This window comes from Salvelinus alpinus, chromosome 1 (genome assembly GCF_045679555.1).
Source record: "Salvelinus alpinus chromosome 1, SLU_Salpinus.1, whole genome shotgun sequence".
Lineage (NCBI taxonomy): Eukaryota > Metazoa > Chordata > Actinopteri > Salmoniformes > Salmonidae > Salvelinus > Salvelinus alpinus.
Window position 1 is genome coordinate 11269551 of NC_092086.1, and position 27564 is coordinate 11297114.

The window sequence follows — 27564 nt, forward strand, 5'->3', positions numbered from 1 at the left end:
CTCTCTCTCTGCCTTCTCTGCTCTCTCTCTGCTCTCTCTCTCTTTGCTTTCTCAGCCTGCTCTCTGCTCTCTCTCTCCCTCTGCTCTCTCTCTCACTCTGCCCTCTCCTCTCTCTCTATGCTCTCTCTGTGCTCTGCTCGCTCAGCTCTCTCTGCCTTCTGCTCTCTCTCTGCTCTCTGTCTCTGTTCTCTGCTCTCTCTGCTCTGCTCTCCCTGCTATCTCTCTCTGCTATCTCAGTCTCTGCTCTCTCTTTTCTCTATGCTCTGCTTTCTCTCTCTGCTCTCGCTCTCTCTGCTCTCTCAGCACTCTCTGTTCTCTCTCTTCTCTCTGCTCTCTCTGCCTTCTCTGTTCTCTCTCACTCTGCTCTCTCTCTGCTCTCTCTCTCTCTGCTGTCTATCTCTGCTCTCTCTATCCTCTGCTCTCGCTCTGCTCTCTCTGCCCTCTCTTTTCTCTCTGTTCTCTGCTCTCTCTCCCTCTGCTCTTTCTGCTCTGTTCTCTCTGCTCTCTCTGCCCTCTCTCTTCTCTCTGCTCTCTCTTTGCTTTCTCAGCCTGCTCTCTGTTCTCTGCTCTCTCAGCCTGCTCTCTCTCTCTCTCTCTCTCAGCTCTCTCTCTCCCTCTCTGCTCTCTCAGCCTGCTCTCTCTCCCTCTCTGCTCTCTCAGCCTGCTCTCTCTCTCTGCTCTCTCTTTCCCTCTGCTCTTCTGCTCTCTCTTTTCTCTGCTCTCTCTCTGCTCTCACTCTATGCTCTCTCACTCTCTCTTTGCTTTTTCAGCCTGCTCTCTCTCTCTGTTCTCTGCTCTCTCTCTCCCTCTGCTCTCTCTGCCCTCTTCTCTCTCTGCTCTCTCTCTGCCTTCTCTGCTCTCTCTCTGCTCTCTCACTCTCTTTGCTTTCTCAGCCTGCTCTCTGCTCTCTCTCTGGTCTCTGCTCTCTCTCTCACTCTGCCCTCTCCTCTCTGCTCTCTCAGCCTACTCTCTGCTCTGTCTCTGCTCTCTCTCTATGCTCTCTCTGTGCTCTGCTCTCTCTGCTCTCAGCTCTCTCCCTCTGCTCTCTCTGCTCTCTCTCTCTCTCTCTCTCACCCTGCTCTCTCTCCCTCTCTTCTCTCCCTCTCTGCTCTCTCTCTCTGTTCTCTGATCTATCTCTCCCTCTGCTCTCTCTGCTCTCTTTTCCCTGCTCTCTCTCTGCTCGCTCTCTGACCTCTCTGCTCTCTCTCTCTGCTCTCTCTCTTTGCCCTCTGCTCTCTCTCTCTCTTTGCTTTCTCAGCCTGCTTTCTGCTCGCTCTCTCTCTGCTCTCTCAGCCTGCTCTCTGCTCGCTCTCTCTGCCCTCACTCTGCTCACTGCTATCTCACTCTCTGCTCTCTCCCTCTCTCGCTCTGCTCTCTCTCTCAGCCTGCTCTCTCTCCCTCTCTCTCTCTTCTCTGCTCTCTCTTCTCTGCTCTCTCACTGTCTCTCTGCACTCTCAGCCTGCTCTCTGCTCGCTCTCTCTCTGCTATCTCTCTCCCTCTGCTCTCTACCTCTGCTCGCTCTCTCTCTGCTATCTCTCCCTCTGCTCTCTCTCTCTGCTCTCTCTCTCTCACTCTGCTCTCTCTCTCTGCACTCTCAGCCTGCTCTCTCCCTCTGCACTCTCAGCCTGCTCTCTCTCTCTGCACTCTCAGCCTGCTCTCTCTCTGCTCTTTTTCTGCTCTCTTCCCTCTCTCTCTCTCTCTGCTCTCTCAGCCTGCTTTCTGCTCTATCTACTCTCTCTTTCTGCTCTCTGCTCTCTCTGCCCTCTCTGCTCTCTCTCCCTCTGCTCTCTCTCTGCCTTCTCTGCTCTCTCACTCTCTCTGCTCTCTCACTCAGAAACAGCAGTGGTTGGACGTATCGGAAGCCCGTAGAAACAGCAGTGGTTGGACGTATCGGTAGCCCGTAGAAACAGCAGTGGTTGGACGTATCGGAAGCCCGTAGAAACAGCAGTGGTTGGACGTATCGGAAGCCCGTAGAAACAGCAGTGGTTGGACGTATCTGAAGCCCGTAGAAACAGCAGTGGTTGGACGTATCGGAAGCCCGTAGAAACAGCAGTGGTTGGACGTATCGGAAGCCCGTAGAAACAGCAGTGGTTGGACGTATCGGAAGCCCGTAGAAACAGCAGTGGTTGGATACACAACCCACAGTGAGACATTGAAACTAGGTCACCTCAGGTTGACACCTAAGCAGTGAAACAGGAAAGATACATATAGTCTACCTGATGACACATTGTGGTGATTACTTCAAACGGCCTTGAAGCTTTTAGGAGGAGCCTCAGCTACATATATAAGATTAGTTACACAGACAGTGGAAAATTCAGTATATTTTTGCAGCTGAACCATGAACATGGTGTGAAGTACTTTACAAAACAACAAGAATTAGAAAGAAAAGATAGAATGTCACATGACGTTTATTCAACATACAATAACAGAGGCGAATGGTACTACCAGCATCCCAATATGGGCCTAAGAGTTGAGGAATATACACAGTTGAGGGAATCTACACCCTCTCCCTTGTGCAACATACAGCAGAGAAGGTGGCATGAAAGAGCCTCTAATGACAGGCTGTATGACACAGAGGACCACAACACATATCAACACGACCTTCTGGTTCCACACAATGTACCTGTGTACCCTAGATACCCCCAACCCTTTGACTTAAGACGTAGGTCTGACAAAAACAGGTTACAACAAGGTAGTCATGACATAGGACTGTCACCGAAGACCAAGGGTTACGATGGACCGCCAACTCGGTACAACAAACGGCCACAAAACGTTTGTCATGCTCCTACTACAGCAAAGGTGAAACGCCGTATACCTCTGGAATGGATCCCTGTGAAGGACAACCTGCCAAAACACAACGCAAGACTGGTGAGAGACACGGACATCATGACAATGTCAGCAGCCGGCCCCAGCCCACCAGGGGCAGCAGTCGGTCCCATCCCCCAAGGGACAGCGTCGGGGCCCAGTCTCCCAGGGACCACAGCCGAGCTCACACCACCAGCGGCAGCAGAGACATGACCCATAGTTCTGTCAACCGTAGGCGAAGCAAAGAACCCAATACAGGCCTTAATGCTCAAAGGTTGTGTCCCGAAGTCTCCTGTAGCAGCGGCCGCAATGGTGGTCTTGGTAGCAGCGTCACATCAGCAAAGATTGACAGATATGAAAACAGGTTTGCTTCACAAAGCCGCAGCCTAGATCACATAGACCGTCCACTGGCCCACATCAGAAACCTGTGACTGTGGACAATATTAAGAAGAGCTCGGTCGACATGTCCTACAATCAGCCTGGTTCTCAGTCGCGCGTTAAAAGTGGTTGCAGAAAGAGGGCCTGGATGTTCAACAGGAGACCAAACAACAGTGAAGAAGTAGACAATAGCACATCAGCGGTTCTACACCATGTCACAGCTACCAATGAGGAGGCTAACCTACCTACAGAACCTGGTGCAGATGATAACGGAGATGAAAGCGATGACTCCAGCAGTGGAATCGGGGCTAAAGTACCTACAGAACCTGGTACAGATGATAACGGAGATGAAAGCGATGACTCCAGCAGTGGAATCAGGGCTAAAGTACCTACAGAACCCGGTGCAGATGATAGCGGAGATGAAAGCGATGACTCCAGCAGTGGAATCGGGGCTAAAGTACCTACAGAACCTGGTACAGATGATAACGGAGATGAAAGCGATGACTCCAGCAGTGGAATCGGGGCTAAAGTACCTACAGAACCTGGTACAGATGATAGCGGAGATGAAAGCAACACAAGTTCCTCCAGTGACTCTGTTCACACTAGCGATGATGACAAGGAGGACTGTCACAATTCTGTACCCAAACATGTCGCGGAAAGGGTATCCTCTCCAGTCAAACATAGTGTACCTATCAAACAAAAAAGTACCAGAGTGGCTGGAGTCCAACAAGACCCTGATACTGAACCATGTGTATCTGCTGAGCCAGAGTACCAGTATACAGAGGATGCTGCCTGTTCTGGGACGGTATGCACTGTGCCTAATTCCCCCACCACAGATGACACAGAGCCTGTGTCGGCCCCAGCCGGGGCGACCTCTGCTGAGACGCAGACCCAGGAGCCAGACTCTGATGAGACTCAGGCCAATGATGTAGTGTCTGCTGAGACTGTGTCTGCAGAGACTCAGACCCCAGACTCTGATGAGACACAGACCCAGGAGCCAGACTCTGATGAGACTCAGGCCAATGATGTAGTGTCTGCTGAGACTGTGTCTGCAGAGACTCAGACCCCAGACTCTGATGAGACTCAGACCAAGGAGCCAGACTGATGAGACTCAGCCAAGGAGCCAGACTCTGATGAGACTCAGACCAAGGAGCCAGACTCTGATGAGACTCAGACCAAGGAGCCAGACTCTGATGAGACTCAGACCAAGGAGCCAGACTCTGATGAGACTCAGACCAAGGAGCCAGACTCTGATGAGACTCAGACCAAGGAGCCAGACTCTGATGAGACTCAGACCAAGGAGCCAGACTCTGATGAGACTCAGACCAAGGAGCCAGACTCTGATGAGACTCAGACCAAGGAGCCAGACTCTGATGAGACTCAGACCAAGGAGCCAGACTCTGATGAGACTCAGACCAAGGAGCCAGACTCTGATGAGACTCAGACCAAGGAGCCAGACTCTGATGAGACTCAGACCAAGGAGCCAGACTGATGAGACTCAGACCAAGGAGCCAGACTCTGATGAGACTCAGACCAAGGAGCCAGACTCTGATGAGACTCAGACCAAGGAGCCAGACTCTGATGAGACTCAGACCAAGGAGCCAGACTGATGAGACTCAGACCAAGGAGCCAGACTCTGATGAGACTCAGACCAAGGAGCCAGACTGATGAGACTCAGACCAAGGAGCCAGACTCTGATGAGACTCAGACCAAGGAGGTAGTGTCTGCTGTACCCAAGCCCCAATCTACAACTGAACCATCGTTCCAACAACCTATTGGTGAAACATGTGAAATGTCTCACAATGTGCCTGAATGTAGAGTTGACCATGCAATTGTATTAGATGAGCCTGGGTATCAAGATAGGGCTGATGAAGTTGTCTCTGCGACAGAGCACGTAAACAGGGCCGGATGTGCTACCTCAAAGGAGCTTCAGACTGCCGTGGATAGCATCACAGCCATGTCTGGGTGTGATACATCAGAGGAGCTTCAGACTGCCCTGGATAGCATCACAGCCATGTCTGGGTGTGATACATCAGAGGAGGTTGCTGCTGCCCTGGATAGCATGACATGTGTCACGTAAGTGTAACTATCACACACATTGTGTTATTACTAAATAGTAATCTATTGCCTTTGAGTAGAGGGGTGACTTGTTTCCGCCTTGTGTTACAGGGGTACCGAGAGAGTTCCGGATGATATGCTAACCGATGTGGAATATGCAAATGCCTTTCAAGAGAGTGAAGTGTCCCAAGCATCCGAGCCACATTTCAGTAGGCCACAGTGGAACGTTGACTCTTGTCCAGGTTCAATATTTTCTGCTACAACCGATCCCCTTCCCACTATGATACCACCTTCAAGCGCCATCTGTAATGAGGTAACCCAGCCTACAGATGTGGAACTCAACACCTTCAACGCCTGTATTGGTGACATGGCCCCTCTCGGGTACCCAGAGAACTCCATGGCTGCTCTTGAGAGGGTCTGTGGTGAATATGTCTTTCAACAACAACAGTCGGCACAGCCTCTAGAGCCCCAGCAGGTTGAGGTGCATCTGGAAACGTTTCATCAAGTGCCGCAGCAGGAGGCCCGGGTCCTACATCCCCAACAACCAGCATCTCAAGTGCCTGAAACTCCACAGCAGACAGTTGATATACGAGGGTTCAACGTGTGCAAACCCAAGCCAGTGACATCTTTACAGTCACAAAGGACATTGTTCCCCACACCACCACAATCCGAAGCAGCTGTCACCTATGAAGAATCCGTGCCTGGTCCCAGCCGATATAACCTGTACAGCGACGGGGCTACCGTGTCGTCCATTGCGATGATAATCCCTGTGATGAAACAGTTGATTATATGCGCCACGTGTAAAAAGAAGTTCAACAGAGCGTTCATCTGTAACAACTACTTGATTCAGCTGAACAGGCCCGTGCAATGTGCTTGGGGCTGTGTATTGTGCAGACTGTGCTACAGTGAACAAAGTGGTTGTCGCCTACACAATATATCGTCCACAAGGAGAGAGAGAGAGAGAGAGAGAGAGAGAGAGAGAGAGAGAGAGAGAGAGAGAGAGAGAGAGAGAGAGAGAGAGAGAGAGAGAGAGAGAGAGAGAGAGAGAGAGAGAGAGAGAGAGAGAGAGAGAGAGAGAGAGAGAGGGGGGGGACATAGAAGAGAGAGAGGGGGGGACATAGAAGAGAGAGAGGGGGGGACATAGAAGAGAGAGAGAGAGAGAGAGAGAGGGGGGGACATAGAAGAGAGAGAGAGAGAGGGGGGGGACATAGAAGAGAGAGAGAGAGGGGGGGACATAGAAGAGAGAGAGAGAGAGAGAGAGAGGGGGGGACATAGAAGAGAGAGAGAGAGAGAGAGAGAGAGGGGGGGGGGACATAGAAGAGAGAGAGAGAGAGAGAGAGGGGGGGGGACATAGAAGAGAGAGAGAGAGAGAGAGAGAGGGGGGGGGACATAGAAGAGAGAGAGAGAGAGAGGGGGGGGACATAGAAGAGAGAGAGAGAGAGAGAGAGAGGGGGGGACATAGAAGAGAGAGAGAGAGAGAGAGAGAGAGAGGGGGGGACATAGAGAGAGAGAGAGAGAGAGAGAGAGAGAGAGAGAGAGAGAGAGAGAGAGAGAGAGAGAGAGAGAGAGAGAGAGAGAGAGAGAGAGAGAGAGAGAGAGGGGGGGACATAGAAGAGAGAGAGAGAGAGAGAGAGAGGGGGGGACATAGAAGAGAGAGAGAGAGAGAGAGAGAGGGGGGGACATAGAAGAGAGAGAGAGAGAGAGAGAGAGAGAGAGGGGGGGACATAGAAGAGAGAGAGAGAGGGGGGGGGGGACATAGAAGAGAGAGAGAGAGAGGGGGGGGGACATAGAAGAGAGAGAGAGAGAGGGGGGGACATAGAAGAGAGAGAGAGAGAGGGGGGGGACATAGAAGAGAGAGAGAGAGAGGGGGGGGACATAGAAGAGAGAGAGAGAGAGGGGGGGACATAGAAGAGAGAGAGAGAGAGGGGGGGACATAGAAGAGAGAGAGAGAGAGGGGGGGACATAGAAGAGAGAGAGAGAGAGGGGGGGGGACATAGAAGAGAGAGAGAGAGAGAGAGAGAGAGAGAGAGAGAGAGAGAGAGAGAGAGAGAGAGGGGGGGGGGACATAGAAGAGAGAGAGAGAGAGAGAGAGAGGGGGGGACATAGAAGAGAGAGAGAGAGAGAGAGAGAGGGGGGGACATAGAAGAGAGAGAGAGAGAGGGGGGGACATAGAAGAGAGAGAGAGAGAGGGGGGGGACATAGAAGAGAGAGAGAGAGAGGGGGGGACATAGAAGAGAGAGAGAGAGAGGGGGGGGACATAGAAGAGAGAGAGAGAGAGAGGGGGGGACATAGAAGAGAGAGAGAGAGGGGGGGGGACATAGAAGAGAGAGAGAGAGAGGGGGGGACATAGAAGAGAGAGAGAGAGAGAGAGAGAGAGAGAGAGAGAGAGAGAGAGAGAGAGAGAGAGAGAGAGAGAGAGAGAGAGAGAGAGAGAGAGAGAGAGAGAGAGAGAGGGGGGGACATAGAAGAGAGAGAGAGAGAGAGAGAGGGGGGGGACATAGAAGAGAGAGAGAGAGAGAGAGAGAGGGGGGGACATAGAAGAGAGAGAGAGAGAGAGAGAGAGAGAGAGAGAGGGGGGGGGACATAGAAGAGAGAGAGAGAGAGGGGGGGGACATAGAAGAGAGAGAGAGAGAGGGGGGGGACATAGAAGAGAGAGAGAGAGAGGGGGGGGACATAGAAGAGAGAGAGAGAGAGGGGGGGGACATAGAAGAGAGAGAGAGAGAGGGGGGGACATAGAAGAGAGAGAGAGAGAGGGGGGGGACATAGAAGAGAGAGAGAGAGAGGGGGGGGACATAGAAGAGAGAGAGAGAGAGAGAGAGAGAGAGAGAGAGAGAGAGAGAGAGAGAGAGAGAGAGAGAGAGAGAGAGAGAGGGGGGGGGACATAGAAGAGAGAGAGAGAGAGGGGGGGACATAGAAGAGAGAGAGAGAGAGAGAGAGAGGGGGGGACATAGAAGAGAGAGAGAGAGAGGGGGGGGACATAGAAGAGAGAGAGAGAGAGGGGGGGACATAGAAGAGAGAGAGAGAGAGGGGGGGGACATAGAAGAGAGAGAGAGAGAGGGGGGGACATAGAAGAGAGAGAGAGAGAGAGGGGGGGGACATAGAAGAGAGAGAGAGAGAGGGGGGGACATAGAAGAGAGAGAGAGAGAGGGGGGGACATAGAAGAGAGAGAGAGAGAGGGGGGGGACATAGAAGAGAGAGAGAGAGAGAGAGAGAGGGGGGGGGGACATAGAAGAGAGAGAGAGAGAGAGAGAGAGGGGGGGGGACATAGAAGAGAGAGAGAGAGAGAGAGAGAGGGGGGGGGGGACATAGAAGAGAGAGAGAGAGAGAGAGAGGGGGGGGGGACATAGAAGAGAGAGAGAGAGAGAGAGAGAGGGGGGGACATAGAAGAGAGAGAGAGAGAGAGAGAGAGAGAGAGAGAGAGAGAGAGAGAGAGAGAGAGAGAGAGAGAGAGAGAGAGAGAGAGGGGGGGACATAGAAGAGAGAGAGAGAGAGAGAGAGAGGGGGGGACATAGAAGAGAGAGAGAGAGAGAGAGAGAGGGGGGGGACATAGAAGAGAGAGAGAGAGAGAGAGAGGGGGGGGACATAGAAGAGAGAGAGAGAGAGAGAGAGAGGGGGGGGGACATAGAAGAGAGAGAGAGAGAGAGAGAGGGGGGGGGGACATAGAAGAGAGAGAGAGAGAGAGAGAGAGAGAGGGGGGGGGACATAGAAGAGAGAGAGAGAGAGAGAGAGAGAGAGGGGGGGGGGGACATAGAAGAGAGAGAGAGAGAGAGAGAGAGGGGGGGACATAGAAGAGAGAGAGAGAGAGAGAGAGAGGGGGGGGACATAGAAGAGAGAGAGAGAGAGAGAGAGAGGGGGGGGGGGACATAGAAGAGAGAGAGAGAGAGAGAGAGAGGGGGGGGGGACATAGAAGAGAGAGAGAGAGAGAGAGAGAGGGGGGGGGACATAGAAGAGAGAGAGAGAGAGAGAGAGGGGGGGGGACATAGAAGAGAGAGAGAGAGAGAGAGAAGGGGGGGGGGACATAGAAGAGAGAGAGAGAGAGAGAGAGAGGGGGGGGGACATAGAAGAGAGAGAGAGAGAGACTGTTCTATGCACTGTTCTGTGCACTGTTCTAGTGCGCGGGCACTAGAACAGTCTGCAGCACCCGGTCTCACCCTACTAGAATCCGAAGTCAAATGTCTACTGTTTGCTGATGATCTGGTGCTTCTGTCACCAACCAAGGAGGGCCTACAGCAGCACCTAGATCTTCTGCACAGATTCTGTCAGACCTGGGCCCTGACAGTAAATCTCAGTAAGACCAAAATAATGGTGTTCCAAAAAAGGTCCAGTCACCAGGACCACAAATTCCATCTAGACACCGTTGCCCTAGAGCACACAAAAAACTATACATACCTCGGCCTAAACATCAGCACCACAGGTAACTTCCACAAAGCTGTGAACGATCTGAGAGACAAGGCAAGAAGGGCCTTCTATGCCATCAAAAGGAACATAAATTTCAACATACCAATTAGGATCTGGCTAAAAATACTTGAATCAGTCATAGAGCCCATTGCCCTTTATGGTTGTGAGGTCTGGGGTCCGCTCACCAACCAAGATTTCACAAAATGGGACAAACACCAAATTGAGACTCTGCATGCAGAATTCTGCAAAAATATCCTCCGTGTACAACGTAGAACACCAAATAATGCATGCAGAGCAGAATTAGGCCGATACCCACTAATTATCAAAATCCAGAAAAGAGCCGTTAAATTCTACAACCACCTAAAAGGAAGCGATTCCCAAACCTTCCATAACAAAGCCATCACCTACAGAGAGATGAACCTGGAGAAGAGTCCCCTAAGCAAGCTGGTCCTAGGGCTCTGTTCACAAACACAAACACACCCCACAGAGCCCCAGGACAACAGCACAATTAGACCCAACCAAATCATGAGAAAACAAAAAGATAATTACTTGACACATTGGAAAGAATTAACAAAAAAACAGAGCAAACTAGAATGCTATTTGGCCCTAAACAGAGAGTACACAGTGGCAGAATACCTGACCACTGTGACTGACCCAAACTTAAGGAAAGCTTTGACTATGTACAGACTCAGTGAGCATAGCCTTGCTATTGAGAAAGGCCGCCGTAGGCAGACATGGCTCTCAAGAGAAGACAGGCTATGTGCACACTGCCCACAAAATGAGGTGGAAACTGAGCTGCACTTCCTAACCTCCTGCCCAATGTATGACCATATTAGAGAGACATATTTCCCTCAGATTACACAGATCCACAAAGAATTCGAAAACAAATCCAATTTTGATAAACTCCCATATCTACTGGGTGAAATTCCACAGTGTGCCATCACAGCAGCAAGATTTGTGACCTGTTGCCACAAGAAAAGGGCAACCAGTGAAGAACAAACACCACTGTAAATACAACCCATATTTATGTTTATTTATTTTAACTTGTGTGCTTTAACCATTTGTACATTGTTACAACACTGCATATATATAATATGACATTTGTAATGTCTTTATTGTTTTGAAACTTCTGTATGTGTAATGTTTACTGTTCATTTTTATTGTTTATTTGACTTTTGTATATTACCTACCTCACTTGCTTTGGCAATGTTAACACATGTTTCCCATGCCAATAAAGCCCCTTGAATTGAAATTGAATTGAATTGAGAGAGAGAGAGAGGGGGGGGACATAGAAGAGAGAGAGAGAGAGAGAGAGAGAGGGGGGGACATAGAAGAGAGAGAGAGAGAGAGAGAGAGGGGGGGGGGACATAGAAGAGAGAGAGAGAGAGAGAGAGAGAGGGGGGGGACATAGAAGAGAGAGAGAGAGAGAGAGAGAGAGGGGGGGACATAGAAGAGAGAGAGAGAGAGGGGGGGGGCATAGAAGAGAGAGAGAGAGAGGGGGGGGACATAGAAGAGAGAGAGAGAGAGGGGGGGACATAGAAGAGAGAGAGAGAGAGGGGGGGGACATAGAAGAGAGAGAGAGAGAGGGGGGGACATAGAAGAGAGAGAGAGAGAGGGGGGGGACATAGAAGAGAGAGAGAGAGAGGGGGGGACATAGAAGAGAGAGAGAGAGAGGGGGGGACATAGAAGAGAGAGAGAGAGAGGGGGGGACATAGAAGAGAGAGAGAGAGAGAGGGGGGGGACATAGAAGAGAGAGAGAGAGAGAGGGGGGGACATAGAAGAGAGAGAGAGAGAGGGGGGGACATAGAAGAGAGTGAGGGGAGATAGAGGAGAGACAGTGAGAGTGAGGGGAGATAGAGGAGAGACAGTGAGAGTGAGGGGAGATAGAGGAGAGACAGTGAGAGTGAGGGGAGATAGAGGAGAGACAGTGAGAGTGAGGGGAGATTGAGGAGAGACAGTGAGAGTGAGGGGAGATAGAGGAGAGACAGTGAGAGTGAGGGGAGATAGAGGAGAGACAGTGAGAGTGAGGGGAGATAGAGGAGAGACAGTGAGAGTGAGGGGAGATAGAGGAGAGACAGTGAGAGTGAGGGGAGATAGAGGAGAGACAGTGAGAGTGAGGGGAGATAGAGGAGAGACAGTGAGAGTGAGGGGAGATAGAGGAGAGACAGTGAGAGTGAGGGGAGATAGAGGAGAGACAGTGAGAGTGAGGGGAGATAGAGGAGAGACAGTGAGAGTGAGGGGAGATAGAGGAGAGACAGTGAGAGTGAGGGGAGATAGAGGAGAGACAGTGAGAGTGAGGGGAGATAGAGGAGAGAGAGAGATAAATAGAGAGAGAGATACCACTCTAAGCACCACACCCTTGCCAATTTTCCCTGCTCTGGAGAATGTAGGAGACTGGGATCTGGAACTCAACATAGATGATAAGTTCAAGACTGACAAGGAGGTCAACGTCCATGTGCAGCTGATTATGAATGAGGAGCAATCCTCTGGAGTTGACACCCTGTGAAGAGGTATGTATATTTCCATGTATAGATATATCTGTCTATGTCTATGTTATACTACAATGACGAGCCCTGATCATGTAGCTGGACTGACAGTGTTCTCTTCCCACGCAGCGTTCAACCATCTCATCACAGTGAATGACACCATGTCCTTCAGGTACTGGGTAAGCAAAGCAATGCCAGAAGAGGTGGCCTACAGATATGTCTGCATCCCTCATGTACCTGGGTTCTGGGATCACGTTGTGGTGGGAACCCGTCCCCTTCCCAGAACGGAGAAGCTGATCGGACCTGATGACTCCTTACCGAGATTGTTCAATGTGTCACTTGGGTCCTACAGGTTTCATTGGTGCTGTTTTGTCTTGAAGAAACAGATCATTTTGACTATGTGGTGCACTTCGTTGCCCAGGAGAGGGCAGTCTAAGGTCGTCACAGTTGTTGACAACACACTGAGAAACCTCACCTCGAGCATAGAGTTTAGAAGAATGGTATTCTATCTTTGTAGGTGGTTTACAGCTCAGTACGTGTCACCACAAGACAGGCGGCTTAACCTTGTGTTAGATTGTAAACCCAGTGAAGGTGCTACTTTGGTCCATGTCATAGCTTTGTTGGCCACCAGGATTGGGATGGAAACAGTAACACCTCACCTGGCCCAGCAACGGGCCAAAGATGATAGCAATTACTGTTTCAATGGCAGGAATGCCAACAGCATGTTCACATGCCCCTCAGACGGTAATTCAGGAGGTAATTACATCGATATTGTTGAGGAGTTTAGCTCCTACCACAACAGTGGCGATGATGTTATTGGTCTCACTCACATGTCCACAACCACAGAGTGTTACAGCTTCCTTTAAAGTAGAGCAATGATGTTTGTATATTGTTACCTCAGCCTACAAGAGTCTACATGTGGGACCGTGTGGTGACATGATGCCTAAAGGTTATTTTAGGTCTTGTTTGACAATGGGCCCTGACTGATAAAAATTAATATGGTGATGTTCTCAATGTCACATGTTTACGATTTTATATCTTACTTTAATTGACCATATTACACCTGGGTAATGTGTATACCCTTTTGTATCAGCCAACCTTATATATCTATTGCCTTGAAATAAAATATGTCTTGCATATACATATATCTTGGTTGTGCTTATTTGAAAGATGACAGCGACACCACATTTTGAAAGACAATTGATGTGACAGTAATTGAGAATGAACTGCCTATGATCGGGTGCACATCTATGTGGATTACTCTGTAAGTATACGGGAAAGCACGTTGGTATCGTGAACCAGACATCAAACGCTTGATAGTACAGACACCTTGGGCTATCCGATAGGACCGTGCAGGGAGATGACGAGAGCTACTACGAGCGGGTCCAGAGAGCATCTTTTCCGTTGCGAGAAGGAGCTTGCCGAAGCCGCTCTGGAAGACAGAGGGAGCTCCTACGTATTAGACATCTTCAGAAAACGTGAGCTTAGTCATCGTGAAAGGGTTCAGTGTGACAATGTCGACTACGAGCGTTACGGGTTGATCCCTATCCATCGGGACGTCAACTCCTAGGCTTACGTAAGTAAGGGTTTGGAAGTAAGCATTTCAAGGTAATGCCTACACCTGTTGTGTTTGATGCAGTTGACAAATACAATTTGATTTAATTTCATTTTAACTATGCGTTTAATACACTTTATGTTGGTGTTTCTTTTATTTTGGCAGATACAGTACATGTACTGTATGTCTTTTTGATAGTTATTTTTGTAGAAACTATTGATCCTCTTTGGCTAAATTATGCTCTGTTGTATTTTAAACATTGAGAGCGGGCTCCTGTGGTTGGATTAAAAAAATAATAATAATTGTAAAAAGTATTTATTTAGTATTTGTTTTGCCCCTTGGGCCCCCTACGGGCTTGGTCCCAGCTCCTGAATCACATATTTTACTAGTCACATTTATTTATTATGCAGTTTATATATTTTTATTAATCAATTAATTAAACAAGTGTCCCCCCTACATCCTCTCCTCCCCATCTGACAAATAACAAAGTGTCTGCAGCAGCAGGCCTCTACACTCATTGAGAGTGGGCTCCTGAATCCCCCTGTGGTTGGCGGTTGCAGTAAAAAATAAATATATACTACATACTGTATATTTTTTTATTTCTCCGGGGCCCAGGGGCAATAGCCCAGGTAAGCCAGCCCTTCCTATGTCAGAAAATAGCCAAGGCCTATTGACCTTATTCCTATGTGTTTCTGGATCAAGCAATACAATTTCTGAATCCTTAAAATGTACATGTTGGTGTCTTGAAGTTTCCTATGACCTATAGGCCAAGGGAAATGCATTCATTTTGCAATGTATTAGCCTATTTCTTAGGTCTATAGAATATTTAGTACACAAGTGAAATATCAACATCAGTCATGTCGATTGTATAGGATTCCAGCGCCTTGACAGATGCACACACACCACTGTGGTGACACGTCCCCTATATGACTATCTCTGTCCCCACGTTGTGATTCCCCTCCCCCACTCCACTTTACCGCGCAGAGCCAGAGAGGGAAAATCACTTTCATCTGGAGAAGCTCGTCCGTTAACACCGGGCGGCCCATCTGCAGGTCCCCGCTGTTCCTAAAAGAAAGGTGAGCAATATCATATTTTCAAGAATTGAAATGAAATGGAAAGTTATTTTCATGCTGTAGTACAATTCCACCACCATAAATCGTTGTATTGGTTTATGAACTATGTTAGCCTAGTTAGCTTGTTTGTTGCTAGTGCTAATGTTCGCTCACTATCTAGCTAATGCACTAGTGAGCCAATTTGGTTGACATTTGGGCGGGTAGCTTGATTAGTTAACATAACTGTTGATAAAGAGACTGATATTTTATGGCTATTTCAGTCAATTCTATCAGTGTGGTTATAAGTAACATGCATAGACAGCTAAATGGGACACGTGATCCCCATAGATGAACTTGAGACGGTAGCAGTTTGATAACATTAGATGGTGTTAGTTTAGCGAGCTAAAGTTGGCTGGCTGGAAACCAGGTGTTGTGCACCCCACCTTGCATCTCATAGCAGAGTGGAAGAGGGAAAGTCACAGATGGAATTTTTTACTGCTTCTAACGTGCTTGTTTTGTAGTCATCTAACAAACATACATTATGTCTCTTATAAATTGTAGGTTAAGCCATGAATGTTGATTGTCTGAAAGCCTTGGTATAGTTAAGCAGTAAAGCACAAGGAAAGGTTGAGGACTGTTCTTACGTAAGAGGCAACGCGGAGTGCCTGCCTGGTTACAGCCCTTAACCTTGGTATATTGGCCATATACCACAAACCCCCGAGGTGCCTTATTTCTTAAATATACCACAGTTTCAGCCAATCAACATCCAGGACCCAAACTACCCAGTTTATAATGTCTGCTTTATTCCACAGATTAAGGATAGATTTGAGTTGGCCTGACGGAGAGATCTTCCAGGCGACTCCGGCCCATGGAGGATGCAGAGCATCACATCAGATCAAACATTGATAAACCAGTACTTTACCAGCGTTTTATCAATATCTTTAAAGGTAAGGTGAAGATTGAATATATTTCTGACAGTCCTAAATATGACAGCTATGAATTAGATGAATCAGATGTACATTTTAGAGGTTAGTGGGAAACAGTGAATTGGGATATATGGGCACAGTCACCCAGGAAAAAAGGTTTAAAGGAATAGCTTGCCATGCCTTTGTATTATGGTCATAGGATTCTTAAAGGTCCACTACAGTCACACGATGCTCCATCTGAAATCTCCTTCCACCTGAAAAGGCCCACCTTGAAAACCAATCATTGGTTTAGAAGACAAAGTAAGAGTGACAACTGAATCTAGCCTCTTGAAAGGCAGAGCAGCGCATCCCCCTCCCTAAACCCCCTGCTGCACACCTGAACCTCATTTTGATTGGCAGTGATATGTGTGAGATCATTTTTAGACAGTGTGAGGTCATTTTATGAGAACAGTTGTTTTTGGAGAAGCTTGGCAAGTTGAATGGGGTGATCATGTGACCGGAGTGGACCTCCAGACAGTGATTATTCTCTGTAATAATTGACAAGCACAATGCAATATCTCCTAATGTTTGTATTTTGTGTCTGCTAAGGACGGGGAGTTTTTGCCACTGAATTCATATCCAAAGGAGACTTTGGAGTACCGAGGTGAACTGCTCACACAACAGGAGGGCGAGGTCCGAGCTGATCAGTACAATGATTCTGCAAAGGTGTTTCTTTTCGATATTCAATGGAAAGGAAGAACATGGTGGGAAGTAGGATTGATGAGAACAAAATAAACATATTAATGCCTTTTGAGATCTAAAAAAAGCAACAACATTAAAATGGAGACAGACATTTAAATGGTTGGTGGCACAATATGCACTGTAGGCTTATCTCAGGCCCAGATACTAATTTGACCTTGTCCCTGACCTAAACAGTAAGGAACAATATTAGTCTTCAAACCAACTGGTTCGCTATCAGAGCATCTGCACTCCTTTGTTAAACAACGCGTTAGGGACTTTTCTGCCCCTTTTCTGAAATAGAAACCCTGTGCTGCAATATCTTCATTAAACTGTGACATGTTATGTTTCTATGCAGCATTGATGCATCTGAAGAAGACTCCTCCCTTGGGAGACTCGTTAATGATGATCACTAAAGACTCAATCTCAAAATGAAGGCCATACAAGCAAACCATGAGCCACACTTGTGCCTCTTCGCGACTGGAGATATTGCAGCTGGCGAAGAGTTGACTTATAGTTACGGTGATTCAGACTGGCCATGGAGAACACAGGTGAGGAACTTTTTTTTTTTAAAGATGCTAAATGAAATTACCACCTATCTTGGAAGAGCCGGGAGGATGAGCAATTCACTACCCTGTCATGCAATATGTTGTGATGCAGACAGTGTCTCTTTACTACTAAGATGTAATTGATGTCTAATTGTTGTCTTGGTTCACTTAATTCAGGTCATCAAAACTGAATTGTCGTCCAGCCCAAAACCTGGTAAGAACTTTACTAAAGTCATAGATCAATATGAGTTTATTTTTTTCTATTATCACATTTACTATTTCACTTTCACAAATACACATTTATAGTCTAACATCAATTGCACTGGAATGCAGTGCACTTGTTGCATAAATCAAAAGTTACCTAAATATACAATACATTCAAATATATGAAATAAAAACCTTATCAATAAGAACTCAGTAGTTAGGCTCTTGTGGGCTCATTTAGTAGCCCAACTAATGAGGGATTTGCTCTTCTCCTGAAAAGTTCAGTCCTGCATCTGACCAGAATAGGATGTTCAAAACTAAACGCTACACCAGGCATTTCCTGTGTGCTTTCTTATACAGTAGGTCCCCAGATGTATACAATGCATTAGAACACGTTTTTTGATTTGAGGGGATATTTCAGTGTTTTAAAAATGTTGATTATGTTTCAGCATCCAGGGGTTTGTCAGTTTCTACAAACACAGTCTCTTAGTGCATAGATGTCTGACTGTTCTGCCTGTTGGTCACAGGCTGGGAGCAGAACAGGGGCTGTGGCAGAGCAGAGCACTTAGGGGTGAAGTCCCTTGCTCAAAGGCAAAACAGCAGTAGGTAGTACACAGGGATACACCCGTAACCCACCGGCTTCAATATCACCGTATACTACCTACTGCCGTTGTGCCCACCAGCAAGGCACTTTACAACACACACATCACAGGCTGATAGCATGCTCCATCTGAAATCTCCATACTGTACACTGTATTGTCCAGCCAGTCCCTTGCTCAAAGGCAAAACAGCAGTAGGTAGTACACAGGGATACACCGGTAACCCACCGGGCTTCAATATCCCCGTATACTACCTACTGCCGTTGTGCCCACCAGCAAGGCACTTTACAACACACACATCACAGGCTGATAGCAGGACAGGGGCTCCATAAAGTGATTGTTCTCTGTAATAATTAACTAGCACAATGCAATAACTCCTAATGTTTGTATTTTTGTGTCTGCTAAGGACGACAAGTTTTTGCCAATGAATTCCTGTATACAGTCGGCCCCCAGATGTAAACAATGCATTAGATCAGGGGTCGGCAACTAGGTTTGGCCCTGGGCCAATTTCTTTCTGAGCTAATAGTCGGCAGACCAGAACATAATTAGTATAATAACAGCCCAATTCATAGACCTATACAACGCTACAAATTATACACAATTTAACACCTGCTGGTTAGTATATTAATCCAATGTCAATAACATCACAATTTCCATCTGATTACACTGATAAAATCACCAGTCTATTAAATTTGTATTTATAAATTCTCTGTGCATTCTTATAATATTTCTTGTTTCAACACAACTGTTGCTGTTAGCAAATTATTCGATCTTAGACGTGCTTATGAATCAAAGCATGGTACTTTCAAAAGTGGCCTTTCCACTCAGAGGCCTGACTGACACAGAGAAATGTATGTGTCAACTGCTGGCTACTCGTCCGTTGTTTAACCCAACAACAGAAGATCACAACTGCTGGCTACTCGTCCGTTGTTTAACCCAACAACAGAAGGTCACAACTGCTGGCTACTCGTCCGTTGTTTAACCCAACAACAGAAGGTCACAACTGCTGGCTACTCGTCCGTTGTTTAACCCAACAACAGAAGGTCACAACTGCTGGCTACTCGTCCGTTGTTTAACCCAACAACAGAAGGTCACAACTGCTGGCTACTCGTCCGTTGTTTAACCCAACAACAGGTCACAACTGCTGGCTACTCGTCCGTTGTTTAACCCAACAACAGGTCACAACTGCTGGCTACTCGTCCGTTGTTTAACCCAACAACAGAAGGTCACAACTGCTGGCTACTCGTCCGTTGTTTAACCCAACAACAGAAGGTCACAACTGCTGGCTACTCGTCCGTTGTTTAACCCAACAACAGAAGGTCACAACTGCTGGCTACTCGTCCGTTGTTTAACCCAACAACAGAAGGTCACAACTGCTTCCCTAAAAGCTGTCAGGGTTTAAACATCTTATCTTTTCAGAAAGGGAATAGCAAATATATAATATAGAATATAGTATATAATAATATATAGGACACTGTATTGTCCAGCCCAGCCTTCTATAGTTACCCACTGTATTGTCCAGCCAGCCTTCTATAGTTACCCACTGTATTGTCCAGCCTAGCCTTCTATAGTTACCCACTGTATTGTCCAGCCAGCCTTCTATAGTTACCCACTGTATTGTCCAGCCAGCCTTCTATAGTTACCCACTGTATTGTCCAGTCAGCCTTCTATAGTTACCCACTGTATTGTCCTGCCAGTCTTCTATAGTTACCCACTGTATTGTCCAGCCAGCCTTCTATAGTTACCCACGGTATTGTCCAGCCTTCTATAGTTACCCACTGTATTGTCCAGCCCAGCCTTCTATAGTTACCCACTGTATTGTCCTGCCAGCCTTCTATAGTTACCCACTGTATTGTCCTGCCAGTCTTCTATAGTTACCCACTGTATTGTCCAGCCTTCTATAGTTACCCACTGTATTGTCCAGCCCAGCCTTCTATAGTTACCCACTGTATTGTCCAGCCAGCCTTCTATAGTTACCCACTGTATTGTCCAGCCCAGCCTTCTATAGTTACCCACTGTATTGTCCAGCCAGCCTTCTATAGTTACCCACTGTATTGTCCAGCCAGCCTTCTATAGTTACCCACTGTATTGTCCAGCCAGCCTTCTATAGTTACCCACTGTATTGTCCAGCCCAGCCTTCTATAGTTACCCACTGTATTGTCCAGCCAGCCTTCTATAGTTACCCACTGTATTGTCCAGCCTAGCCTTCTATAGTTACCCACTGTATTGTCCAGCCAGCCTTCTATAGTTACCCACTGTATTGTCCAGCCAGCCTTCTATAGTTACCCACTGTATTGTCCAGTCAGCCTTCTATAGTTACCCACTGTATTGTCCTGCCAGTCTTCTATAGTTACCCACTGTATTGTCCAGCCAGCCTTCTATAGTTACCCACTGTATTGTCCAGCCTTCTATAGTTACCCACTGTATTGTCCAGCCCAGCCTTCTATAGTTACCCACTGTATTGTCCTGCCAGCCTTCTATAGTTACCCACTGTATTGTCCTGCCAGTCTTCTATAGTTACCCACTGTATTGTCCAGCCTTCTATAGTTACCCACTGTATTGTCCAGCCCAGCCTTCTATAGTTACCCACTGTATTGTCCAGGCCAGCCTTCTATAGTTACCCACTGTATTGTCCAGCCAGCCTTCTATAGTTACCCACTGTATTGTCCAGCCAGCCTTCTATAGTTACCCACTGTATTGTCCAGCCAGCCTTCTATAGTTACCCACTGTATTGTCCAGCCAGCCTTCTATAGTTACCCACTGTATTGTCCAGCCAGCCTTCTATAGTTACCCACTGTATTGTCCAGCCAGCCTTCTATAGTTACCCACTGTATTGTCCAGCCAGCCTTCTATAGTTACCCACTCTATTGTCCAGCCAGCCTTCTATAGTTACCCACTGTATTGTCCAGCCAGCCTTCTATAGTTACCCACTGTATTGTCCAGCCCAGCCTTCTATAGTTACCCACTGTATTGTCCAGCCAGCCTTCTATAGTTACCCACTGTATTGTCCAGCCAGCCTTCTATAGTTACCCACTGTATTGTCCAGCCAGCCTTCTATAGTTACCCACTCTATTGTCCAGCCAGCCTTCTATAGTTACCCACTGTATTGTCCAGCCAGCCTTCTATAGTTACCCACTGTATTGTACAGCCAGCCTTCTATAGTTACCCACTGTATTGTCCAGCCAGCCTTCTATAGTTACCCACTGTATTGTCCAGCCAGCCTTCTATAGTTACCCACTGTATTGTCCAGCCCAGCCTTCTATAGTTACCCACTGTATTGTCCAGCCAGCCTTCTATAGTTACCCACTGTATTGTCCAGCCAGCCTTCTATAGTTACCCACTGTATTGTCCAGCCGAGCCTTCTATAGTTACCCACTGTATTGTCCAGCCAGCCTTCTATAGTTACCCACTGTATTGTCCAGCCAGCCTTCTATAGTTACCCACTGTATTGTCCAGCCAGCCTTCTATAGTTACCCACTCTATTGTCCAGCCAGCCTTCTATAGTTACCCACTGTATTGTCCAGCCAGCCTTCTATAGTTACCCACTGTATTGTCCAGCCAGCCTTCTATAGTTACCCACTGTATTGTCCAGCCCAGCCTTCTATAGTTACCCACTGTATTGTCCAGCCAGCCTTCTATAGTTACCCACTGTATTGTCCAGCCAGCCTTCTATAGTTACCCACTGTATTGTCCAGCCCAGCCTTCTATAGTTACCCACTGTATTGTCCAGCCAGCCTTCTATAGTTACCCACTCTATTGTCCAGCCAGCCTTCTATAGTTACCCACTGTATTGTCCAGCCAGCCTTCTATAGTTACCCACTGTATTGTCCAGCCAGCCTTCTATAGTTACCCACTGTATTGTCCAGCCCAGCCTTCTATAGTTACCCACTGTATTGTTCAGCCAGCCTTCTATAGTTACCCACTGTATTGTCCAGCCAGCCTTCTATAGTTACCCACTGTATTGTCCAGACAGCCTTCTATAGTTACCCACTGTATTGTCCAGCCCAGCCTTCTATAGTTACCCACTGTATTGTCCAGCCAGCCTTCTATAGTTACCCACTGTATTGTCCAGCCCAGCCTTCTATAGTTACCCACTGTATTGTCCAGCCAGCCTTCTATAGTTACCCACTGTATTGTCCAGCCAGCCTTCTATAGTTACCCACTGTATTGTCCAGCCCAGCCTTCTATAGTTACCCACTGTATTGTCCAGCCAGCCTTCTATAGTTACCCACTGTATTGTCCAGCCCAGCCTTCTATAGTTACCCACTGTATTGTTCAGCCAGCCTTCTATAGTTACCCACTGTATTGTCCAGCCCAGCCTTCTATAGTTACCCACTGTATTGTCCAGCCAGCCTTCTATAGTTACCCACTGTATTGTCCAGCCCAGCCTTCTATAGTTACCCACTGTATTGTCCAGCCAGCCTTCTATAGTTACCCACTGTATTGTCCAGCCCAGCCTTCTATAGTTACCCACTGTATTGTTCAGCCAGCCTTCTATAGTTACCCACTGTATTGTCCAGCCAGCCTTCTATAGTTACCCACTGTATTGTCCAGCCCAGCCTTCTATAGTTACCCACTGTATTGTCCAGCCCAGCCTTCTATAGTTACCCACTGTATTGTCCAGCCAGCCTTCTATAGTTACCCACTGTATTGTCCAGCCCAGCCTTCTATAGTTACCCACTGTATTGTCCAGTCAGCCTTCTATAGTTACCCACTGTATTGTTCAGCCAGCCTTCTATAGTTACCCACTGTATTGTTCAGCCAGCCTTCTATAGTTACCCACTGTATTGTCCAGCCAGCCTTCTATAGTTACCCACTGTATTGTCCAGCCCAGCCTTCTATAGTTACCCACTGTATTGTTCAGCCAGCCTTCTATAGTTACCCACTGTATTGTCCAGCCAGCCTTCTATAGTTACCCACTGTATTGTTCAGCCAGCCTTCTATAGTTACCCACTGTATTGTCCAGCCCAGCCTTCTATAGTTACCCACTGTATTGTCCAGCCAGCCTTCTATAGTTACCCACTGTATTGTCCAGCCAGCCTTCTATAGTTACCCACTGTATTGTCCAGCCAGCCTTCTATAGTTACCCACTGTATTGTCCAGCCAGTTTTCTATAGTTACCCACTGTATTGTCCAGCCAGCCTTCTATAGTTACCCACTGTATTGTCCAGCCCAGCCTTCTATAGTTACCCACTGTATTGTCCAGCCACCCTTCTATAGTTACCCACTGTATTGTCCAGCCCAGCCTTCTATAGTTACCCACTGTATTGTCCAGTCAGCCTTCTATAGTTACCCACTGTATTGTCCAGCCAGCCTTCTATAGTTACCCACTGTATTGTCCAGCCCAGCCTTCTATAGTTACCCACTGTATTGTCCAGCCAGCCTTCTATAGTTACCCACTGTATTGTCCAGCCAGCCTTCTATAGTTACCCACTGTATTGTCCAGCCAGCCTTCTATAGTTACCCACTGTATTGTCCAGCCAGCCTTCTATAGTTACCCGCTGTATTGTCCAGCCCAGCCTTCTATAGTTACACACTGTATTGTCCAGCCAGCCTTCTATAGTTACCCACTGTATTGTCCAGCCAGCCTTCTATAGTTACCCATTGTATTGTCCAGCCCAGCCTTCTATAGTTACCCACTGTATTGTCCAGTCAGCCTTCTATAGTTACCCACTGTATTGTTCAGCCAGCCTTCTATAGTTACCCACTGTATTGTTCAGCCAGCCTTCTATAGTTACCCACTGTATTGTCCAGCCAGCCTTCTATAGTTACCCACTGTATTGTCCAGCCCAGCCTTCTATAGTTACCCACTGTATTGTTCAGCCAGCCTTCTATAGTTACCCACTGTATTGTCCAGCCAGCCTTCTATAGTTACCCACTGTATTGTTCAGCCAGCCTTCTATAGTTACCCACTGTATTGTCCAGCCCAGCCTTCTATAGTTACCCACTGTATTGTCCAGCCAGCCTTCTATAGTTACCCACTGTATTGTCCAGCCAGCCTTCTATAGTTACCCACTGTATTGTCCAGCCAGCCTTCTATAGTTACCCACTGTATTGTCCAGCCAGTTTTCTATAGTTACCCACTGTATTGTCCAGCCAGCCTTCTATAGTTACCCACTGTATTGTCCAGCCCAGCCTTCTATAGTTACCCACTGTATTGTCCAGCCACCCTTCTATAGTTACCCACTGTATTGTCCAGCCCAGCCTTCTATAGTTACCCACTGTATTGTCCAGTCAGCCTTCTATAGTTACCCACTGTATTGTCCAGCCAGCCTTCTATAGTTACCCACTGTATTGTCCAGCCAGCCTTCTATAGTTACCCACTGTATTGTCCAGCCAGCCTTCTATAGTTACCCGCTGTATTGTCCAGCCCAGCCTTCTATAGTTACACACTGTATTGTCCAGCCAGCCTTCTATAGTTACCCACTGTATTGTCCAGCCAGCCTTCTATAGTTACCCACTGTATTGTCCAGCCCAGCCTTCTATAGTTACCCACTGTATTGTCCAGCCAGCCTTCTATAGTTACCCACTGTATTGTCCAGCCAGCCTTCTATAGTTACCCACTGTATTGTCCAGCCAGCCTTCTATAGTTACCCACTGTATTGTCCAGCCAGCCTTCTATGGTTACCTTTTCTATTGTCCAGCCAGCCTTCTATAGTTACCCACTGTATTGTCCAGCCCAGCCTTCTATAGTTACCCACTGTATTGTCCAGCCTTCTATAGTTACCCACTGTATTGTCCAGCCAGCCTTCTATAGTTACCCACTGTGTTGTCCAGCCCAGCCTTCTATAGTTACCCACTGTATTGTCCAGCCAGCCTTCTATAGTTACCCACTGTATTGTCCAGCCCAGCCTTCTATAGTTACCCACTGTATTGTCCAGCCCAGCCTTCTATAGTTACCCACTGTATTGTCCAGCCAGCCTTCTATAGTTACCTGTGTGTAGGGAAAATGTTTTGGAGGAGAAAAGAAAAGCAGTCATTCTTTCAATCATGTCAATAACTGTTTTATCCTCCCTGTAGTCCCACGTTAAGTCCAAGTGATTGATGATGTCAATAACTGTTTCATCCTCCCTGTAGTCCATGTTAAGTCCAAGTGATTGATGATGTCAATAACTGTTTTATCCCTCCCTGTAGTCCCACGTTAAGTCCAAGTGAATGATGATGTCACTAACTGTTTTATCCCCCCTGTAGTCCCACGTTAAGTCCAAGTGATTGATGATGTTAGTAACTGTTTTATCCTCCCTGTAGTCACTCAATAAACAAACCTCAGCTACAAACTCCTCATCAAGCATTTACACTAGTATTGACAGGACCCGGTAATCATTTACACCAGTATTGACAGGACCCGGTAATCATTTACACCAGTATTGTCAGGACCCGGTAATCATTTACACCAGTATGTGTTGGGTTTGTTGTGGCGGCAATTGCAGAGAAATGCAATGATCTCCGTCCCTAAACTCTCATCCTCTCTTGAGAGCATTAGGCCTACCCTTACTTAGTATGTATCCCTTATTACTATCAATGGCTACATCAAGCTTGTGACTCTACAAACTTGTTGGATACATTTGTAGTTTGTTTTGGTTGTTTCTGATTTATTTTATGCCCAATTGAAATGAATTCTAAATAATATGTTGTGTAATTCTGGAGTCCTCTTTATTGTAAATAAGACTAATGTTTTGTAAACACTTTTGCCTGCCCCCCCCCCATTGGATATGTTTCATGCTGAATGTCCATCAGTCAGCTACCCTCCCCTTAGTCAGCTCCTGAACAGTGGGTTAACTGCCTTGTTCAGGGGCAGAACAACAGATTGCTACCCTCCCCTTAGTCAGCTCCTGAACAGTGGGTTAACTGCCTTGTTCAGGGGCAGAACAACAGATTGCTACCCTCCCTTAGTCAGCTCCTGAACAGTGGGTTAACTGCCTTGTTCAGGGGCTGAACAACAGATTGCTACCCTCCCCTTAGTCAGCTCCTGAACAGTGGGTTAACTGCCTTGTTCAGGGGCAGAACAACAGATTGCTAGCCTCCCCTTAGTCAGCTCCTGAACAGTGGGTTAACTGCCTTGTTCAGGGGCAGAACAACAGATTTCTACCCTCCCCTTAGTCAGCTCCTGAACAATGGGTTAACTGCCTTGTTCAGGGGCAGAACAACAGATTGCTAGCCTCCCCTTAGTCAGCTCCTGAACAGTGGGTTAACTGCCTTGTTCGGGGGCAGAACAACAGATTGCTACCCTCCCCTTAGTCAGCTCCTGAACAGTGGGTTAACTGCCTTGTTCAGGGGCAGAACAACAGATTGCTAGCCTCCCCTTAGTCAGCTCCTGAACAGTGGGTTAACTGCCTTGTTCAGGGGCAGAACAACAGATTGCTACCCTCCCTTAGTCAGCTCCTGAACAGTGGGTTAACTGCCTTGTTCAGGGGCTGAACAACAGATTGCTACCCTCCCCTTAGTCAGCTCCTGAACAGTGGGTTAACTGCCTTGTTCAGGGGCAGAACAACAGATTGCTACCCTCCCCTAAGCTCAGGACAACATCTGTGGATATCCTTTATATACACCGCTATCTAGAACCTAAAAGGGTTCTTTGGGTCTTTCTGCCCCCACAGGATTGTGGGTGTGTACTGAGCATTAGCCTACAAAATAGGTAATGGAATGATTACAAATCATCAGGACATGATTGTACAGCTATTGGTTTGGTAAATAAGAGTTGATATGTTGGAGTAAAACAGGTCAGGTTTTCAGTGATCAGACAATGTATTCAGTAAAACAAATGTATCAATTCTGATTTGATTTGATGATTTCAGCTCAAACAAATGCTTGGATATGATTCTGAAGACTCAATCAGCAGCATCGAAATAACAGAAGATGAGTATGTGCCAGGAACAGAAAGTGAAAGTGAGAGCAGCATAGATATCTCTGAATGTACATTTGATATTTTTGTACTCCAGGGAACTATACTGTACCCTTATTTCTACGTGTCTGTATGCCTGTCCGCCCGTCTGTCCCTCTTCCTGCCTGTCCTCCCGTCTGTCCCTCTTCCTGCCTGTCTGCCCGTCTGTCCCTCTTCCTGCCTGGCCGACCGTCTGTCCCTCTTCCTGCCTGTCTGCCCGTCTGTCCCTCTTCCTGCCTGTCCGCCCGTCTGTACCTCTTCCTGCCTGTCCGCCCGTCTGTCCCTCTTCCTGCCTGTCTGCCCGTCTGTCCCTCTTCCTGCCTGTCCGCCCGTCTGTACCTCTTCCTGCCTGGCCGACCGTCTGTCCCTCTTCCTGCCTGTCTGCCCGTCTGTCCCTCTTCCTGCCTGTCTGCCCGTCTGTCCCTCTTCCTGCCTGTCTGCCCGTCTGTCCCTCTTCCTGCCTGTCCGCCCGTCTGTACCTCTTCCTGCCTGGCCGACCGTCTGTCCCTCTTCCTGCCTGTCTGCCCGTCTGTCCCTCTTCCTGCCTGTCTGCCCGTCTGTCCCTCTTCCTGCCTGTCCGCCCGTCTGTACCTCTTCCTGCCTGGCCGACCGTCTGTCCCTCTTCCTGCCTGTCTGCCCGTCTGTCCCTCTTCCTGCCTGTCCGCCCGTCTGTACCTCTTCCTGCCTGTCCGCCCGTCTGTCCCTCTTCCTGCCTGTCTGCCCGTCTGTACCTCTTCCTGCCTGTCCGCCCGTCTGTACCTCTTCCTGCCTGTCCGCCCGTCTGTACCTCTTCCTGCCTGTCTGCCCGTCTGTCCCTCTTCCTGCCTGTCTGCCCGTCTGTCCCTCTTCCTGCCTGTCCGCCCGTCTGTACCTCTTCCTGCCTGGCCGACCGTCTGTCCCTCTTCCTGCCTGTCTGCCCGTCTGTCCCTCTTCCTGCCTGTCCGCCCGTCTGTACCT

The 27564-nt window shown here is 47.8% G+C and overlaps 1 protein-coding gene and 3 long non-coding RNA genes across 4 annotated transcripts in view; all 4 read left to right on the top strand.

Moving 5' to 3' along the window:
* LOC139583688 (NLR family CARD domain-containing protein 3-like) overlaps nt 1-27564 on the top strand; it is a 672088-nt gene that overhangs the window by 477332 nt on the left and 167192 nt on the right. The window lies entirely within an intron of this gene.
* Nucleotides 11464-13270, top strand: LOC139570812 (uncharacterized). Its single transcript, XR_011674172.1, has 2 exons — nt 11464-12149; nt 12255-13270. It is a non-coding gene; the product is annotated as an uncharacterized lncRNA (long non-coding RNA).
* Nucleotides 13395-16291, top strand: LOC139570205 (uncharacterized). Its single transcript, XR_011674033.1, has 4 exons — nt 13395-13701; nt 14665-14756; nt 15545-15679; nt 16247-16291. It is a non-coding gene; the product is annotated as an uncharacterized lncRNA (long non-coding RNA).
* LOC139570474 (uncharacterized) lies at nt 16427-26768 on the top strand. The gene is made up of 3 exons (XR_011674083.1): nt 16427-16926; nt 17101-17137; nt 26522-26768. It is a non-coding gene; the product is annotated as an uncharacterized lncRNA (long non-coding RNA).